The sequence below is a fragment of the Mobula birostris genome, unplaced genomic scaffold, assembly GCF_030028105.1.
Source record: "Mobula birostris isolate sMobBir1 unplaced genomic scaffold, sMobBir1.hap1 scaffold_1748, whole genome shotgun sequence".
Lineage (NCBI taxonomy): Eukaryota > Metazoa > Chordata > Chondrichthyes > Myliobatiformes > Myliobatidae > Mobula > Mobula birostris.
Genome location: NW_027274793.1, coordinates 62,079 through 81,693, shown reverse-complemented (window position 1 = coordinate 81,693; position 19,615 = coordinate 62,079). Strand labels below are relative to the sequence as shown.

At 42.4% G+C, this 19,615-nt stretch overlaps 1 long non-coding RNA gene across 1 annotated transcript; it reads left to right on the top strand.

Annotated features, from left to right (window-relative positions):
- The first annotated feature begins 1,828 nt into the window (after window positions 1–1,828).
- On the top strand, window positions 1,829–18,580 carry LOC140192588 (uncharacterized). The gene is made up of 4 exons (XR_011884348.1): window positions 1,829–2,682; window positions 3,297–3,372; window positions 13,685–13,755; window positions 17,499–18,580. It is a non-coding gene; the product is annotated as an uncharacterized lncRNA (long non-coding RNA).
- Window positions 18,581–19,615: the final 1,035 nt, after the last annotated feature.

The window sequence follows — 19,615 nt, the reverse complement described above, 5'->3', positions numbered from 1 at the left end:
TCTAAATTCCAATGAGTATAAGCCTAGTTCATCCAGTCTTTCATCATATGAAAGTCCTGCCATCCCAGGAATCAATCTGGTGAACTTTCTTTGTACTCCCTCTATGGCAAGGATGTCTTTCCTCAGATTAGGGGACCAAAACTGCACACAATACTCCAGGTGTGGTCTCACCAAGGCCTTGTACAACTGCAGTAGTATCTCCCTGCTCCTGTACTCGAATCCTCTCGCTATAAATGCCAGCATACCATTCGCCTTTTTCACCGCCTGCTGTACCTGCCTGCCCACTTTCAATGACTGGCGTATAATGACACCCAGGTCTCGTTGCACCTCCCCTTTTCCTAATCGGCCACCATTCGGATAATAATCTGTTTTCCTGTTTTTGCCACCAAAGTGGATAACTTCACATTTATCCACATTAAATTGCATCTGCCATGAATTTGCCCACTCACCCAACCTATCCAAGTAACCCTGCATCCTCTTAGCATCCTCCTCACAGCCAACACCGCCACCCAGCTTCGTGTCATCCGCAAACTTGGAGATGCTGCATTTAATCCCCTCATCCAAGTCATTAATTTTTTTGTAAACAACTGGGGTCCCAGCACTGAGCCTTACAGTACCCCACTAGTCACTGCCTGCCATTCTGAAAAGGTCCCGTTTATTCCCACTCTTTGCTTCCTGTCTGCCAACCAATTCTCTATCCCCATCAATACCTTACCCCCAATACCATGTGCTTTAAGTTTGCACACTAATGTCCTGTGTGGGACCTTGTCAAAAGCCTTCTGAAAATCCAAATATACCACATCCACTGGTTCTCCCCTATCCACTCTACTAGTTACATCCTCAAAAAATTCTATGAGATTCGTCAGACATGATTTTCCTTTCACAAATCCATGCTGACTTTGTCCGATGATTTCACCGCTTTCCAAATGTGCTGTTATCACATCTTTGATAACTGACTAGCATTTTCCCCACCACCGATGTTAGGCTAACCGGTCTATAATTCCCCGGTTTCTCTCTCCCTCTTTTTTTAAAAAGTGGGGTTACATTAGCCACCCTCCAATCCTCAGGAACTAGTCCAGAATCTAAAGAGTTTTGAAAAATTATCACTAATGCATCTACTATTTCTTGGGCTACTTCCTTAAGCACTCTGGGATGCAGACCATCTGGCCCTGGGGATTTATCTGCCTTTAATCCCTTCAATTTACCTAACACCACTTCCCTACTAACATGTATTTCGCTCAGTTCCTCCATCTCACTGGACCCTCTGTCCCCTACTATTTCTGGAAGATTATTTATGTCCTCCTTAGTGAAGACAGAACCAAAGTAATTATTCAATTGGTCTGCCATGTCCTTGCTCCCCAAAATCAATTCACCTGTTTCTGTCTGTAGGGGACCTACATTTGTCTTAACCAATCTTTTTCTTTTCACATATCTATAAAAGCTTTTACAGTCCGTTTTTATGTTCCCTGCCAGTTTTCTCTCATAATCTTTTTTCCCCTTCCTAATTAAGCCCTTTGTCCTCCTCTGCTGAGCTCTGAACTTCTCCCAGTCCTCAGGTGAGCCACTTTTTCTGGCTAATTTGTATGCTTCTTCTTTGGAATTGATACTATCCCTAATTTCCCTTGTCAGCCACGGGTGCACTACCTTCCTTGATTTATTCTTTTGCCAAACTGGGATGAACAATTGTTGTAGTTCATTCATGCGATCTTTAAATGCTTGCCATTGCATATCCACCGTCAACCCTTTAAGTGTCATTTGCCAGTCTATCTTAGCTAATTCACATCTCATACCTTATGATGTTGTGCAGAACTCCCCAATGGAACGACCATCCACTTCCACTGCTGTATTTGAACAGTTTCAGGCTCCACTCCTATGCCTAAACGTCAACGTGAAGATGACGAAGAGACCAGTGCTGATAATACAGCTCATGGTCAGGATGAGTCTTCAGAACATCAGTCAAAGAAATTGAAACTCACCCAGCGATCAGAAGAGCATGTACAGGAGATGGAAGAAAACACAGATGCAGACGACGAAATGCAGATCCAATCTGAGAACCCGGATTCACAGGACTCTATCACCCAGGTGGTTATTGAAGAATACCCACCTGTCAACTAATGGAAGATAATGAAGAGGCATCTCACCCTTTGGATTTAGACCCTCAACCATTAGAACATCAGCTAAGTACTCAGTATTCACGAAGTTCTCAAACACCAACTGAATACATTATTATTGAGAGTGATGAAGATCCAGACAATGAAGAGGACAATGATGATGATACTGGTATTGAGGATGGTGATGGTGTAGATAGTAATGAGGGTAGTCCTGAGGGAGAAGATAATTATGATGATGGCAATGTTGAGGCTGCTGATGGGACAGATCCTAGTACAGATGAACAAGCTAAAAAAGAAAGTTCTCAAGTTTCAGAGGATAATTCTGGAGGTGAAGGTTGTGTCACCACCACGGAATCCTGCACACCAGAAACTCCAAGACAGCAACAGGCAGTTGCTGAAAGACCAGCTTCACGAGCTCGATGCTCACCAAGGAGACCAGCACATCCTCTTCCACCAAGACTTACAATACAACCTCCAGCCCCAGAACTGGGACCACCTGCGCAGAGATTTCCACCAGCGAGGCGACCTTCATCAAGTCGAGGGGGAATTCAGCTTACTCCAGGCATTGGAGGTGTGCAGCAACATTTTTTATATATAATTTTTATTGAGTTTTCAAACATGATTACATGAAATAATAATATCTACGCTCTCCCCCTCCCTTAACCCTTCCCCCCCGATATATACCCCTACCTAAAAGAAAGAAAAGAAAAAGAAAAAAAAAGAAAGAAAGAAAGACTGACTGGATATTGAAAGGTCTCCACATGCTCCATGGGATTCAAAATAAATTTAATATATTTATTTGTTACTTTCCCCAAAGGCCCAACATCTTTATCATTGGAGCACCTAGATATGCCAACCTATCTTTCGTAAAAAAAAAAAGACGCCAAATATTCAAAAATGTATCATATTTATCTCTTAAATTATAAGTAATTTTTTCAAGTGGAATACAGCTAAAAATATCATTATTCCAACGATCCATACTTAAATACGAATCCGATTTCCAAGTAACTGCTATAGCCTTCTTGGCTACTGCCAGTGCAATTTTTATAAATTCTTTCTGGTATTTATTCTATTTAAGTTTCAATTTTATCCCTTCAATGTCACCTAATAAAAATAATATCGGGTCATGTGGAAGTTGAGTTCCAGTAATTTGTTCCAATAAATCTCTTAAATTTATCCAAAAAGGTTGAATATTGGAACAGGACCAAGTAGAATGTAAAAAAAGTACCAATTTCTTGATTACACCGAGAACATTGATCAGGTAAGTTTGAAGTTAATCTATTTATTCTTTGCCGTATAATATATAATTGGTGTAAAAAATTATATTCTACTAATCTGAGTCGAACATTTATTGTATTTGTCATACTGTCAAGACAGTCTTGACCAATTTGTTTCATCAATATTAATACTCAAATCCATTTCCCACTTTTGTCTTGACTTGTGAATTCCTTGTTTAAGTGTCTGTTTTTGAATCAGATTATACATAAAAGAAATAATTTTTAAAATTTTTCCTTTTTGAATTAAAATTTCAATTTCATTAGGTTTCGGCAAAAACATTATTTGACCCAGTTGGTCTCTTAAATAAGCCCTTAATTAAGAGACGTCGGGCAGTGCAGCGCGGCAGATCTAAAAGGGCAGAAATCCTGCTTCGGGTTTGATTCGAAGAAGGAGTCTGAGAGTCTGAGTGGGAGTGCCGAGAAAGACATTTTTGAAATTTTCATTATTTTTTTTTTTCTCCAACGGCGTTGTGAGAGGCGGGACTGCGCAGGCGTGTGACGTCGGGCAGTGCAGCGCGGCAGATTTAAAAGGAACAGAGCCTCATAGAGCGGGCAGCGTAGTTTGCAGACGGCGGAGTGAGCAGGGAGCAGAGTGAAGACTTAAGGGCTTCGGCACAACGGGCTTAGGCGGAAACGGGCGAGGCGAGGAAGGTTTGGCATTCATTTTCTGTTGTTATTTGAGGAGAGGGGCAGTATGAGTGTGAGGGCAGTTTGCTGTTCTCGGTGTCGGATGTGGGAGACTCTGGAGTCTCCAAGCCTCCCGGACGTCTACATCTGCACCAAGTGCATCGAGATGCAGCTCCTAAGGGACCGCGTTACGGAACTGGAGCTGCAGCTGGATGACCTTCGTCTGGTCAGGGAGAGTGAGGAGTTGATAGAGAGGAGTTCCAGGCAGGTGGTCACGCCGGGGCCACGGGAGGCAGACAAGTGGGTCACGGTTAGGAGGGGGAAGGGGAAGAGTCAGGTAATAGGGAGTACCCCGGTGGCTGTGCCCCTTAACAACAGGTACTCCTGTTTGAGTACTGTTGGGGGGGACATCTTACCCGGGGGAAGCGACAGTGGCCGTGCCTCCGGCACAGAGTCCGGCCCTGTAGCTCAGAAGGGTAGGGAAAGGAAGAGGAGGACAGTAGTAATAGGGGACTCGATAGTAAGGGGGTCAGTTAGGCGATTCTGTGGATGCAGTCCAGAGACCCGGATGGTAGTTTGCCTCCCTGGTGCCAGGGTCCGGGATACTTCTGATCGTGTCCAAGATATCCTGAAGTGGGAGGGTGAGGAGCCAGAGGTCGTGGTACATATAGGTACCAATGACATAGGTAGGAAAAGGGATGAGGTCCTGAAAGGAGAATATAGGGAGCTAGGAAGGGAGTTGAGAAAAAGGACTGCAAAGGTAGTAATCTCGGGATTACTGCCTGTGCCACGCGACAGTGAGAGTAGGAATGCGATGAGGTGGCGGATAAATGCGTGGCTGAGGGATTGGAGCAGGGGGCAGGGATTCAAGTTTTTGGATCATTGGGATCTCTTTTGGCACAGGCGTGACCTGTACAAAAAGGACGGGTTACACTTGACTCCTAGGGGGACCAATATCCTGGCAGGGAGATTAGCGAGGGCTACTGAGGTGACTTTAAACTAGAATGGTTGGGGGGTGGGAATCAAATTAAAGAGGCAAGGCGTGAGGAGGTTAGTTCACAACAGGGGGATGGGAACAAGTGCAGAGAGACAGAGGGGTGTAAAGTGAGGGTAGAAGCAAAAAGTACTAAGGAGAAAAGTAAAAGTGGCAGGCCGACAAATCCAGGGCAAGCATTAAAAAGGGCCACTTTTCAACATAATTGTATAAGGTCTAAGAGAGTTGTAAAAGAGCGCCTGAAGGCTTTGTGTGTCAATGCAAGGAGCATTCGTAATAAGGTGGATGAATTGAAAGTGCAGATTGCTATTAATGATTATGATATAGTTGGGATCACAGAGACATGGCTCCAGGGTGACCAAGGATGGGAGCTCAACGTTCAAGGATATTCAATATTCAGGAGGGATAGACATGAAGGAAGGAGAGGTGGGGTGGCGTTGCTGGTTAAAGAAGAGATTAACGCAATAGAAAGGAAGGACATAAGCCGGGAAGATGTGGAATCGATATGGGTAGAGCTGCGTAACCCTAAGGGGCAGAAGACGCTGGTGGGAGTTGTGTACAGGCCACCTAACAGTAGTAGTGAGGTCGGAGATGGTATGAAACAGGAAATTAGAAATGTGTGCAATAAAGGAACAGCAGTTATAATGGGTGACTTCAATCTACATGTAGATTGGGTGAACCAAATTGGTAAAGGTGCTGAGGAAGAGGATTTCTTGGAATGTATGCGGGATGGTTTTTTGAACCAACATGTCGAGGAACCAACTAGAGAGCAGGTTATTCTGGACTGGGTTTTGAGCAATGAGGAAGGGTTAATTCGCAATTTTGTCGTGAGAGGCCCCTTGGGTAAGAGTGACCATAATATGGTGGAATTCTTCATTAAGATGGAGAGTGACATCGTTAATTCAGAAACAAAGGTTCTGAACTTAAAGAGGGGTAACTTTGAAGGTATGAGACGTGAATTAGCTAAGATAGACTGGCAAATGACACTTAAAGGATTGACGCTGGATATGCAATGGCAAGCATTTAAAGGTTGCATGGATGAACTACAACAATTGTTCATCCCAGTTTGGCAAAAGAATAAATCAAGGAAGGTAGTGCACCCGTGGCTGACAAGAGAAATTAGGGATAGTATCAATTCCAAAGAAGAAGCATACAAATTAACCAGAGAAAGTGGCTCACCTGAGGACTGGGAGAAGTTCAGAGTTCAGCAGAGGAGGACAAAGGGCTTATTTAGGGAGGGGAAAAAAGATTATGAGAGAAAACTGGCAGGGAACATAAAACTGACTGTAAAAGCTTTTATAGATACGTGAAAAGGAAAAGACTGGTAAAGACAAATGTAGGTCCCCTAAAGACAGAAACAGGTGAATTGATTATGGGGAGCAAGGACATGGCAGACCAATTGAATAATTACTTTGGTTCTGTCTGCACTAAGGAGGACATAAATAATCTTCCAGAAATAGTAGGGGACAGAGGGTCCAGTGAGATGGAGGAACTGAGCGACATACATGTTAGTAGGGAAGTGGTGTTAGGTAAATTGAAAGGATTGAAGGCAGATAAATCCCCAGGGCCAGATGGTCTGCATCCCAGAGTGCTTAAGGAAGTAGCCCAAGAAATAGTAGATGCATTAGTGATAATTTTTCAAAACTCGTTAGATTCTGGACTGGTTCCTGAGGATTGGAGGGTGGCTAATGTAACCCCACTTTTTAAAAAAGGAGGGAGAGAGAAACCGGGGAATTATAGACCGGTTAGCCTAACGTCGGTGGTGGGGAAACTGCTGGAGTCAGTTATCAAAGATGTGATAACATCACATTTGGAAAGCGGTGAAATCATCGGACAAAGTCAGCATGGATTTGTGAAGGGAAAATCGTGTCTGACGAATCTCATAGAATTTTTTGTGGATGTAACTAGTAGAGTGGATAGGGGAGAACCAGTGGATGTGGTATATTTGGATTGTCAAAAGGCTTTTGACAAGGTCCCACACAGGAGATTAGTGTGCAAACTTAAAGCACATGGTATTGGGGGTAAGGTATTGATGTGGATGGAGAATTGGTTAGCAGACAGGAAGCAAAGAGTGGGAATAAACGGGACCTTTTCAGAATGGCAGGCGGTGACTAGTAGGGTACCGCAAGGCTCAGTGCTGGGACCCCAGTTGTTTACAATATATATTAATGACTTGGATGAGGGAATTAAATGCAGCATCTCCAAGTTTGCGGATGACACGAAGCTGGGTGGCAGTGTTAGCTGTGAGGAGGATGCTAAGAGGATGCAGGGTGACTTGGATAGGTTGGGTGAGTGGGCAAATTCATGGCAGATGCAATTTAATGTGGATAAATGTGAAGTTATCCACTTATCCACTTTGGTGGCAAAAATAGGAAAACAGATTATTATCTGAATGGTGGCAGATTAGGAAAAGGGGAGGTGCAACGAGACCTGGGTGTCATTATACACCAGTCATTGAAAGTGGGCATGCAGGTACAGCAGGCGGTGAAAAAGGCGAATGGTTTGCTGGCATTTATAGCGAGAGGATTCGAGTACAGGAGCAGGGAGGTACTACTGCAGTTGTACAAGGCCTTGGTGAGACCACACCTGGAGTATTGTGTGCAGTTTTGGTCCCCTAATCTGAGGAATGACATCCTTGCCATAGAGAGAGTACAAAGAAGGTTCACCAGATTGATTCCTGGGATGGCAGGACTTTCATATGAAGAAAGACTGGATGAACTGGGCTTGTACTCGTTGGAATTTAGAAGATTGAGGGGGGATCTGATTGAAACGTATAAGATCCTAAAGGGATTGGACAGGCTAGATGCAGGAAGATTGTTCCTGATGTTGGGGAAGTCCAGAACGAGGGGCCACAGTTTGAGGATAGAGGGGAAGCCTTTTAGGACCGAGATTAGGAAAAACTTCTTCACACAGAGAGTGGTGAATCTGTGGAATTCTCTGCCACAGGAAACAGTTGAGGCCAGTTCATTGGCTATATTTAAGAGGGAGTTAGATATGGCCCTTGTGGCTACGGGGATCGGGGCTATGGAGGGAAGGCTGGGGCGGGGTTCTGAGTTGGATGATCAGCCATGATCATAATAAATGGCGGTGCAGGCTTGAAGGGCCGAATGGCCTACTCCTGCACCTATTTTCTATGTTTCTATGTTAATTGAAGATAACAAAAGAGCGTGTTATTTGATATTTTATATTTATTCTTTAATTGTTCAAATGACATCAATATACCTCCTTCATAACAGTCTCCAATACATCTAATGCCTTTTTTGGTACCAATTATATAAAAGTTGATTATCCATTGTAAAAGGAATAAGTCCGTTTTGGATCAAAGGTCTTCTTGCTGGTAAAGATTTCTTCATTTCATCATCAACATTTATCGTATTCCATAGATCAATCAAATGTTTTAATATAGGAGATTTTTTCTTTTCCCATAGCCATTTAGATTCCCATTTCTATATAAAATCTTCGGGTATATTTTCTCCTATCTTATCTAATTCTATTCTAATCCATGCCGGTTTTTGTTCGTCAAAGAAAGATGCAATAAATCTAAGTTGATTTGCTTTGTAATAATTCTTAAAATTTGGAAGTTGTAACCCTCCTAACTCAAATTTCCATGTCAATTTTTCCAATGATATTCTTGACATAGAAACATAGAAAATAGGTGCAGGAGTAGGCCATTCGGCCCTTCGAGCCTGCACCGCCATTTATTATGATCATGGCTGATCATCCAACTCAAAACCCCGCCCCAGCCTTCCCTCCATACCCCCTGATCCCCGTAGCCACAAGGGCCATATCTAACTCCCTCTTAAATATAGCCAATGTACTGGCCTCAACTGCTTCCTGTGGCAGAGAATTCCACAGATTCACCACTCTCTGAGTGAAGAAGTTTTTCTTAATCTCGGTCCTAAAAGGCTTCCCCTTTATCCTCAAACTGTGACCCCTTGTTCTGGACTTCCCCAACATCGGGAACAATCTTCCTGCATCTAGCCTGTCCAATCCCTTTAGGATTTTATACGTTTCAATCAGATCCCCCCTCAATCTTCTAAATTCCAACGAGTACAAGCCCAGTTCATCCAGTCTTTCTTCATATGAAAGTCCTGCCATCCCAGGAATCAATCTGGTGAACCTTCTTTGTACTCCCTCTATGGCAAGGATGTCATTCCTCAGATTAGGGGACCAAAACTGCACACAATACTCCAGGTGTGGTCTCACCAAGGCCTTGTACAACTGCAATAGTACCTCCCTGCTCCTGTACTCAAATCCTCTCGCTATAAATGCCAGCATACCATTCGCCTTTTTCACCGCCTGCTGTACCTGCATGCCCACTTTCAATGACTGGTGTATAATGACACCCAGGTCTCGTTGCACCTCCCCTTTTCCTAATCGGCCACCATTCAGATAATAATCTGTTTTCCTATTTTTGCTACCAAAGTGGATAACTTCACATTTATCCACATTAAATTGCATCTGCCATGAATTTGCCCACTCACCCAACCTATCCAAGTCACTCTGCATCCTCTTAGCATCCTCCTCACAGCTAACACTGCCACCCAGCTTCGTGTCATCCGCAAACTTGAGATGCTGCATTTAATTCCCTCATCCAAGTCATGAATATATATTGTAAACAACTGGGGTCCCAGCACTGAGCCTTGCGGTACCCCACTAGTCACCGCCTGCCATTCTGAAAAGGTCCCGTTTATTCCCACTCTTTGCTTCCTGTCTGCTAACCAATTCTCCATCCACATCAATACCTTACCCCCAATACCATGTGCTTTAAGTTTGCACACTAATCTCCTGTGTGGGACCTTGTCAAAAGCCTTTTGAAAATCCAAATATACCACATCCACTGGTTCTCCCCTATCCACTCTACTAGTTACATCCACAAAAAATTCTATGAGATTTGTCAGACATGATTTTCCCTGCACAAATCCATGCTGACTTTGTCCGATGATTTCACCGCTTTCCAAATGTGATGTTATCACATCTTTGATAACTGACTCCAGCAGTTTCCCCACCACCGACGTTAGGCTAACCGGCCTATAATTCCCTGGTTTCTCTCTCCCTCCTTTTTTTAAAAAGTGGGGTTACATTAGCCACCCTCTAATCCTCAGGAACTAGTCCAGAATCTAACGAGTTTTGAAAAATTATCACTAATGCATCCACTATTTCTTGGACATCTTACCTTTCCAAAGAAATTTCCTCACACATTTATTTAACTCTTGAAAAAATTCTGTGGCAGTTGTATTGGTAGTGTTTGAAATAAATACTATGATCTAGGAAATATATTCATTTTTGCAGCATTGACTCTACCCACTAATGTTATTGATAATATCATCCATCTTCTTGAATTTTTTTCAATAGTGGTAAATAATTCAATTTATATAAATTCTTTATATCATTATGAAGTCTTATTCCTAAATACTTTATACCATTTATCGGCCATCTAAATTGGGTAGCTAATCGACATTGACTTTTTTGAACCAACATGTCGAGGAACCAACTAGAGAGCAGGCTATTCTGGACTGGGTTTTGAGCAATGAGGACGGGTTAATTAGCAACCTTGTCGTGAGAGGCCCCTTGGGTAAGAGTGACCATAATATGGTGGAATTCTTCATTAAGATGGAGAGTGACAGAGTTAATTCAGAAACAAAGGTTCTGAACTTAAAGAGGGGTAACTTTGAAGGTATGAGATGTGAATTAGCTAAGATAGACTGGCAAATGACACTTAAAGGATTGACGGTGGATATGCAATGGCAAGCATTTAAAGGTTGCATGGATGAACTACAACAATTGTTCATCCCAGTTTGGCAGAAGAATAAATCAAGGAAGGTAGTGCACCCTTGGCTGACAAGAGAAATTAGGGATAGTATCAATTCCAAAGAAGAAGCATACAAATTAGCCAGAGAAAGTGGCTCACCTGAGGACTGGGAGAAATTCAGAGTTCAGCAGAGGAGGACAAAGGGCTTATTTAGGAAGGGGAAAAAAGATTATGAGAGAAAACTGGCAGGGAACATAAAACTGACTGTAAAAGCTTTTATAGATACGTAAAAAGGAAAAGACTGGTAAAGACAAATGTAGGTCCCCTGCAGACAGAAACAGGTGAATTGATTATGGGGAGCAAGGACATGGCAGACCAATTGAATAATTACTTTGGTTCTGTCTTCACTAAGGAGGACATAAATAATCTTCCAGAATTAGTAAAGGACAGAGGGTCCAGTGAGATGGAGGAACTGAGCGAAATACATGTTAGTAGGGAAGTGGTGTTAGGTAAATTGAAGGGATTGAAGGCAGATAAATCCCCAGGGCCAGATGGTCTGCATCCCAGAGTGCTTAAGGAAGTAGCCCAAGAAATAGTGGATGCATTAGTGATAATTTTTCAAAACTCGTTAGATTCTGGACTAGTTCCTGAGGATTGGAGGGTGGCTAATGTAACCCCACTTTTTAAAAAAGGAGGGAGAGAGAAACCGGGGAATTATAGACCGGTTAGCCTAACGTCGGTGGTGGGGAAACTGCTGGAGTCAGTTGTCAAGGATGTGATAACAGCATATTTGGAAAGCGGTGAAATGATCCGACAACGTCAGCATGGATTTGTGAAAGGAAAATCATGTCTGATGAATCTCATAGAATTTTTTGTGGATGTAACTAGTAGAGTGGATAGGGGAGAACCAGTGGATGTGGTATATTTGGATTTTCAGAAGGCTTTTGACAAGGTCCCACACAGGAGATTAGTGTGCAAACTTAAAGCACACGGTATTGGGGGTAAGGTATTGATGTGGATGGAGAATTGGTTAGCAGACAGGAAGCAAAGAGTGGGAATAAACGGGACCTTTTCAGAATGGCAGGCGGTGACTAGTGGGGTACCGCAAGGCTCAGTGCTGGGACCCCAGTTGTTTACAATATATATTCATGACTTGGATGAGGGAATTAAATGCAGCATCTCCAAGTTTGCGGATGACACGAAGCTGGGTGGCAGTGTTAGCTGTGAGGAGGATGCTAAGAGGATGCAGGGTGACTTGGATAGGTTGGGTGAGTGGGCAAATTCATGGCAGATGCAATTTAATGTGGATAAATGTGAAGTTATCCACTTATCCACTTTGGTGGCAAAAATAGGAAAACAGATTATTATCTGAATGGTGGCAGATTAGGAAAAGGGGAGGTGCAACGAGACCTGGGTGTCATTATACACCAGTCATTGAAAGTGGGCATGCAGGTACACCAGGCGGTGAAAAAGGCGAATGGTATGCTGGCATTTATAGCGAGAGGATTCGAGTACAGGAGCAGGGAGGTACTACTGCAGTTGTACAAGGCCTTGGTGAGACCACACCTGGAGTATTGTGTGCAGTTTTGGTCCCCTAATCTGAGGAAAGACATCCTTGCCATAGAGAGAGTACAAAGAAGGTTCACCAGATTGATTCCTGGGATGGCAGGACTTTCATATGAAGAAAGACTGGATGAACTGGGCTTGTACTCGTTGGAATTTAGAAGATTGAGGGGGGATCTGATTGAAACGTATAAGATCCAAAAGGGATTGGACAGGCTAGATGCAGGAAGATTGTTCCTGATGTTGGGGAAGTCCAGAACGAGGGGCCACAGTTTGAGGATAGAGGGGAAGCCTTTTAGGACCGAGATTAGGAAAAACTTCTTCACACAGAGAGTGGTGAATCTGTGGAATTCTCTGCCACAGGAAACAGTTGAGGCCAGTTCATTGGCTATATTTAAGAGGGAGTTAGATATGGCCCTTGTGGCTACGGGGGTCAGGGGGTATGGAGGGAAGGCTGGAGCGGGGTTCTGAGTTGGATGATCAGCCATGATCATAATAAATGGCGGTGCAGGCTTGAAGGGCCGAATGGCCTACTCCTGCACCTATTTTCTATGTTTCTATAATCTCCTTGAGTAAGAGGTAAGATTTCACTTTTATCCCAATTACACTCTGATACTTTCCCATATTCTTCCAGTCCAGAAGGTAGTTTACGTAACAAATGCAGTGGGTTTGTTAAATAAATCAAAACATCATCAGCAAATAAATTAATCTTATATTCCTCCTGATTAACTCTAAAACCCTTAATATCTGAATCAATTCTAATTAGTTCTGCTAATGGTTCTCTTGCCAATACAAGTAAAGCAGGTGATAATGGTCAACATTGTCTAGTTGACCTTTTTAACTGGAATGGTGTTGAAATTTGACTATTTGTCACTACTTTAGCGTTAAGATTAGTGTTTAAGGTTTTAATCCAGTTTATAAAAGGTACTCCTAACCCATATTTTTCTAATACTTTAAATAAAAAATCCCATTCCAATCTATCAAGTGCTTTTTCTGCATCCAAGGCTACTACCATACTTATTTCCTCCCTTTTTTGTGCCAAATGAATTATACTAAGTAGCCGAGTTACATTATCTGCCAATTGTCTATTTTAATAACTCCTGTTTGATCCATATGTATTAATTTTGATAAATATTTAGATAATCAATTAGATAAAATTTTTGCTATTATTTTATAATCCGTGTTCAACAAAGAAATAGGCCTATATGATGCTGGTTTGAAAGGATCTCTACCTTTTTTTGCAATACTATTACAATCACTGTTGAGAAAGATTCTGGGAGTTTATGTATTTTTTCCACTTGACGTATTAACTCCATAAAAGGAGAAATTAATAAATCTTTAAACTTTTTATAAAATTCAGGCGGAAAACCATCCTCTCCTGGAGATTTATTACTTTGAAGTGATCCTAAAGCTTCTTCAACCTCTTTTAAGGTAAAAGGCATATCTAATCCTTTCTGTTCTTCCAAATTGAATTTTGGACGAGTTATTTGTGATAAAGATCTTTCTATCTCATTAACATCGTTTTGTGATTCCGATTGATATAATTCAGAGTAGAAACTTTTGAAGGTTTCATTAATTTCTAAAGGTTTATAGTTTTGTAATTTTATTTGCACTTGTTCTAATTGCATTTATCGTTTTGGAAGCCTGTTCTGTTTTCAACTGCCAAGCAAGAATTCTGTGTGATCTCTCACCTAACTCATAATACCTTTGCTTAGTTCTCATGATTTCTTTTTCTGTTCGATGTGCCTGAAGCGTGTATTATATTGTAACTTCTTATTGACAAGTTGTCTTGGTTTTTCTTCTATCATATGTCTTTGAGATTCTTTTTCTAATTTTGTAATCTCTTTTTCCAATTGATCTAATTTTACCATATATTCCTTCTTAATTTTAGACGTATAACTTATTATCTGACCCCTCAAATATGCTTTCGTCGCATCCCATAATACAAATTTATCATCAACTGAATGACAGTTTGTATCCAAAAAAAAAATTGGATCTGTTTTTTCATAAAATCACAAAAATCTTGACATTTTAATAATATTGAATTAAATCTCCATCTATAAGTTGCTTCTTCCTTTTCTGTCATTATTATTGTCATTAATAAAGCCATAGTCATACTTTATTGATCCCAGGGGGAACTTGGTTTTTGTTACAGTTGCACCATAAATAATAAATAGTAATAGAACCATAAATAGTTAAATAGTACTCTGTAAATTATGCCAGTAAATTATGAAATAAGTCCAGGACCAGCCTATCGGCACAGGGTGTCTAACCCTCCAAGGGAGGAGTTGAAAAGTTTGATGGCCACAGGCAGGAATGACTTCCTATGACGCTCTGTGCTGCATCTTGAAGGAATGAGTCTCTGGCTGAATGTACTCCTGTGCCCACCCAGTACATTATGTGGTGGATGGGAGACATTCACCAAGATGTCATGCAACTTAGACAGCATCCTCTTTTCAGACACCACCGTGAGAGAGTCCATTTCCATCCCCACAACATCACTGGCCTTATGAATAAGTTTGTTGATTCTGTTGGTGTCTGCTACTCTCAGCCTGCTGCCCCAGCACACAACAGCAAACATGATAGCACTGGCCACCACAGACTTGTAGAACATCCTCAGCATCGTCCGACAGACGTTAAAGGACCTCAGTCTCCTCAGGAAATAGAGACGGCTCTGACCCTTCTTGTAGACAGCCACAGTGTTCTTTGACCAGTCCAGTTTATTTGTCAATATGTATCCCCAGCTATTTCTAATCCTCCACCATGTCCACACTGACCCCCTGGATGGAAACAGGGGTCACCGGTACCTTAGCTCTCCTCAGGTCTACCACCAGCTCCGTAGTCTTTTTCACATTAAGCTGCAGATAATTCTGCTGACACCATGTGACAAAGTTTCCTACAGTAGCCCAGTACTCAGCCTCACCTCCCTTGCTGATGCATCCAGCTATGGCAGAGTAATCAGAAAACTTCTGAAGATGAGAAGACTCTGTGCAGTAGTTGAAGTCCGAGGTGTAAATGGTGAAGAGAAAGGGAGACAAGACAGTCCCCTGTGGAGCCCCAGTGCTGCTGATCACTCTGTCGGACACACTGTGTTGCAAGCACACGTACTGTGGTCTGCCAGTCAGGTAATCAAGAATCCATGACACCAGGGAAGCATCCACCTGCATCGCTGTCAGCTTCTCCCCCAGCAGAGCAGGGCGGATGGTGTTGAACGCACTGGAGAAGTCAAAAAACATGACCCTCACAGCGCTCGCTGGCTTGTCCAGGTGGGCGTAGACACGGTTCAGCAGGTAGAAGATGGCATCCTCAACTCTTAGTCGGGGCTGGTAGGCAAACTGGAGGGGATCTAAGGAGAGCGATCTGACAATATTCTCACTTTATATTCCATATTTTTCACTCTGTCTTGAATATTCATTCATAATAGAAAAAGATCTATCCTTCAGTAAGTTTTATGTCTGTTAGAATAGAACAAATAGTCTCTTTCTTTGGGGTTAATTTTTCTCCATATATCAAGCAAATTTAAATCTTTTACCGATGATAAAGTTAGTTTTACTACTTTCGATTTTGTAACAGCCTTGGTTGATCTATCTAAGACTGGGTCTAGGTAAAAGTTAGTCTCCACCTATTAATATTTTATCATGTGCGTCAGCTAAATTCAAAAAAGCTTCTTGTATAAATTTTGCATCATTTTCATTTGGTGCATAAATATTGATGAGGGTCCATAATTTGGAAAAAAGTTGGCAGTGTATAATCATATATCTCCCCGCAGAATCAGTTATTACATTTTGTATTCTAATTGGTAACGTTTTATTGATCAATATTGCTACTCCCCTCACTTTTGAACTAAATGAAGCTGCAACAACACTTCCCACCCAGTCTCTCTTTAATTTCTGATGTTCTGTTTCTGTTGAGTGTGCTTCCTGCAAGAAGGCTATATCTACCTTCATTTTCTTAATGTGTGTTAAAATTCTGTTTCTTTTCACCGGTCCGTTAAGCCCATTAACCTTAAAACTCAAAAAATTCAATAAGTTAGTCATTATTCCTAACCAAATTACTCCAATCTAAAACATTACTTAACACCTCAACTCTCATAGTTTCTTGGGGAATCTCTTTAAACTTCACCATGTTGCTGTGTTCCCCCCCCCCCATCATCCAGGCAAAAAGAAATAAAGGATAGATATGATATAAAAAGAAAAATAACAAAATGCCCCCCTACTAATGTTGTGAGTGAAAAAAACCCCCTCCATTTTGCGGGTCATGGCTGTCGCCACGATTGCACACATGAATCCCGTAGCGATTGGTCAGTATTTCTTCCAGCTCCCTGTAACAAAAAAAATTATAAATATATTAAAAGAAATTTAATGTCACTATTCCCAACTAATATTCCTCAAACTTTTACATTTCTTCCCCTCTATCACATATTTAATAATACATTTATATATTTTTCCACCTTTAAAAATCCACCAAGTGTATTCCCTGTCCCAGCCTTCATCTTTAATCCATCTCACTCCCCTAGATTTCTTCTTGTGTCTGGTGAATATTCAAAGATTCTGGCACAAACTCCTCCGCTTTCCGGTAATCATCAAAAAATCTTCTTTCTCCGCCAGGCAAAAAAATCTTCAAGGTTGCAGGATAGCACAGTATAAATTGATAACCATGATCGCATAGGACTTTTTTCACTGGGTTGAACTTCTTCCTTCTCTTCATAACTTATGTCAGGGTAGAAAAAAATTTTGTTCCCTTCAATGGCCCTTTTCTATTCTTGGCAGCTTGGGCAGCCACCTGTAGATTCCTTTCTTTGCCTTGAAATCTCAAACAATTTATTAAAATTGGTCGCGGATTTTGGTCATGTTGTGGTTTTGCCTACTTCTTTACGCATGCGCAATTCCCGCTTCGTCTTCCCAGGGACGGCTGCTGCCGCCATTGCCCCCTGTTCTTCAACGCCAGAGATAAAATGTGTCTCCTCCGAAGGAGATCCAACCTGAGCCCGAGGTTCCATCGCTGTAATAGGCCCTTTTTCCTTCCCATCTCGCGGGGACTTCAAAACCGCAGTTTTCCTCTGTTGCTGTTTACGAGGCATATCGTAAAATAGTCTTGACTAGTTTATAAGTAGTTCTTAAAAACTATTTATTAACTCTTCTTTGTTTAAACAGTACTTTGCTGCTTTTTTACAGGAGAGCTGGATTTACAGGTCTCAATCCCACGTCATCACGTGACGTCCCCCTGACATTTTGTTGATGAAGATGACAGAATGGTGCCCAGTACTTGTTGTGCCCCACCGATCAGATGGGTTTGCAGAAGCCATTCATTCTCCCCAGGTTGCAGGAGTACCTCAATTTAGGTTTGGACCACCCGAAGATAGGAATCAAACTGGTTGAAGTCAGTCTGATCTGGGGCAATTGGCCTCACAAGGAGGTTTAGCAATGTATGAAACACCAATTTACCTTGCTGCTGTTCACGAAGATGAATCTGGAGGCTGCAGTGTACCGAGCACACCGCTGCAAGTTCATGCACCAGTGACTGTTTTCAGTGAGGGACCACAAACAGATATAACTGAGCATGCCTCCCAGTCTGTTCCTATGGTTGCAACATGCACCAGCAATCTGTCCAGCACAGTTGAATCTGGAGGTGGTGATGATGACCCAGGACCCCAAGCCTCGAGGATCCCGCAGCCAAGCTCAAGACCCAAGTCCCCAGCCTCAAGCCATGTCATGTCCTTGCCCGGTTCCGGGGTCCGAGCCCGAGGCAAGACCCAGGTTCTGGGTCCTTGTCCAGTCTCGGGCTCGGAGTCCAAGCCTAGTCCATGGTTCCTAGTCCTAGTCCCGCTTTCCCTAGCCCAACTCTGCATTCTTGTCCCTGCTCCTTGCCTGAATCGTGTCACGTCCCTACTCTAGTCAAGTCCTGTTCCTTATACTCCAGTGTCTGTGTCTTGCATCTGGGTCTGTTCCCAGCACCCCCATTGTGACAGAAGGAGCAGATCAAGAAGGGCTTAGTTCAGCCGTTGTGTTAGAAATTGAAAGACCTCAGGAGGAAGAATCTGCCCAGCCTTCAGACGAAGCCGATATTCCATCCACTAGCCAGGATCCTCCTAGTTCAGCTGATGCTGCCATCACACAACCTAAACCTTTGTGAAGAGTACAGCTTTATTCACAGATGGGGAGAATTGCAGCTCAAGGGCAACAAATCATTAGCCGAAGAGGTATAAACATTTCAAAGGGAGGAAGAAGAGGCATAAACAGAGGAAATCGTAGCTGAAGAACAGGTACCTAGGTGAAGCGTATTGATCTCTAGTCATTGGTTTGGCTGCTTGCTAAATAAAACAAATTTTTGAACTTGCAAAAAAAAAAAAAAATCAGAGATGCCAAGGGACTTGGGAGTTGTTGTGCAATACTCCCAGAATGTTACTTCACAGGTTGAGCGTGAGGTAAAGAAGGCAAACGCAATGTTGGCATTTATTTCAAGGGGAACAAAATATAAAAACAAGGAGGTAATGCTGAAGCTTTATAAGACACTAGTCAGGCTGCAGCTGGGGTGTTGTCAACAGTTTTGGGCCCCTTATCTCAGTAAGGACATATTGTCACTGGAGAGAGTCCAGAGGAGGTTCATGAGGATGAGTCTGGGAATGAAGGAGTTAACATATGAGGAGTGTTTGGCAGCTTTGGGCCTGTGCTCACTGGAATTTAGAAGAATGCGTGGGGATCTCATTGAAACCTACTGAATGTTGAAAGGACTAGATAGGGTGGATGTGGAGAAGATGTTTCCTCTAATAGAAGTATACAGAGGTACAGGGCATGGCATTAAAATTGACAGGCAACCTTTTAGATCAGAAGTAAAGAGGAATTTTTTCTAGCCAAAGTGTGAATCTGTGGAATGCGCTGCCACAGACTGTGGTGGAGGCCAAGTCTGTGGGTATATTTAAAGCGGAAGTTGATAGATTCCTGATTGGTCAGGGAATCAGGGAACATGGTGAGAGGGCAGGTGTATGGGGTTGAATGGCATCCGAGATCAGCCATGATGAAATGGTGGAGTGGACTCGATGGGCTGAATGACCTAATTCTGCTCCTTTGTCTTATGGTCTTACGAAAGGGAATGTGACATATGGAGGCCAAACACAGCAGTTATGTATTGAAAAGCGGAGGGCCAGCACTTTCTGGGCATAAATGGTTGAGAAAATCCAACTAGACTGGCACTCAATTAAGGCTCTTACTGTGGCACCAAAAGGCAATGGCAGTATGTAGATAATAGTTAAATTAATTAAGTAGTGCAAAAAGAGGGGGAGAAAAGTAGTGAG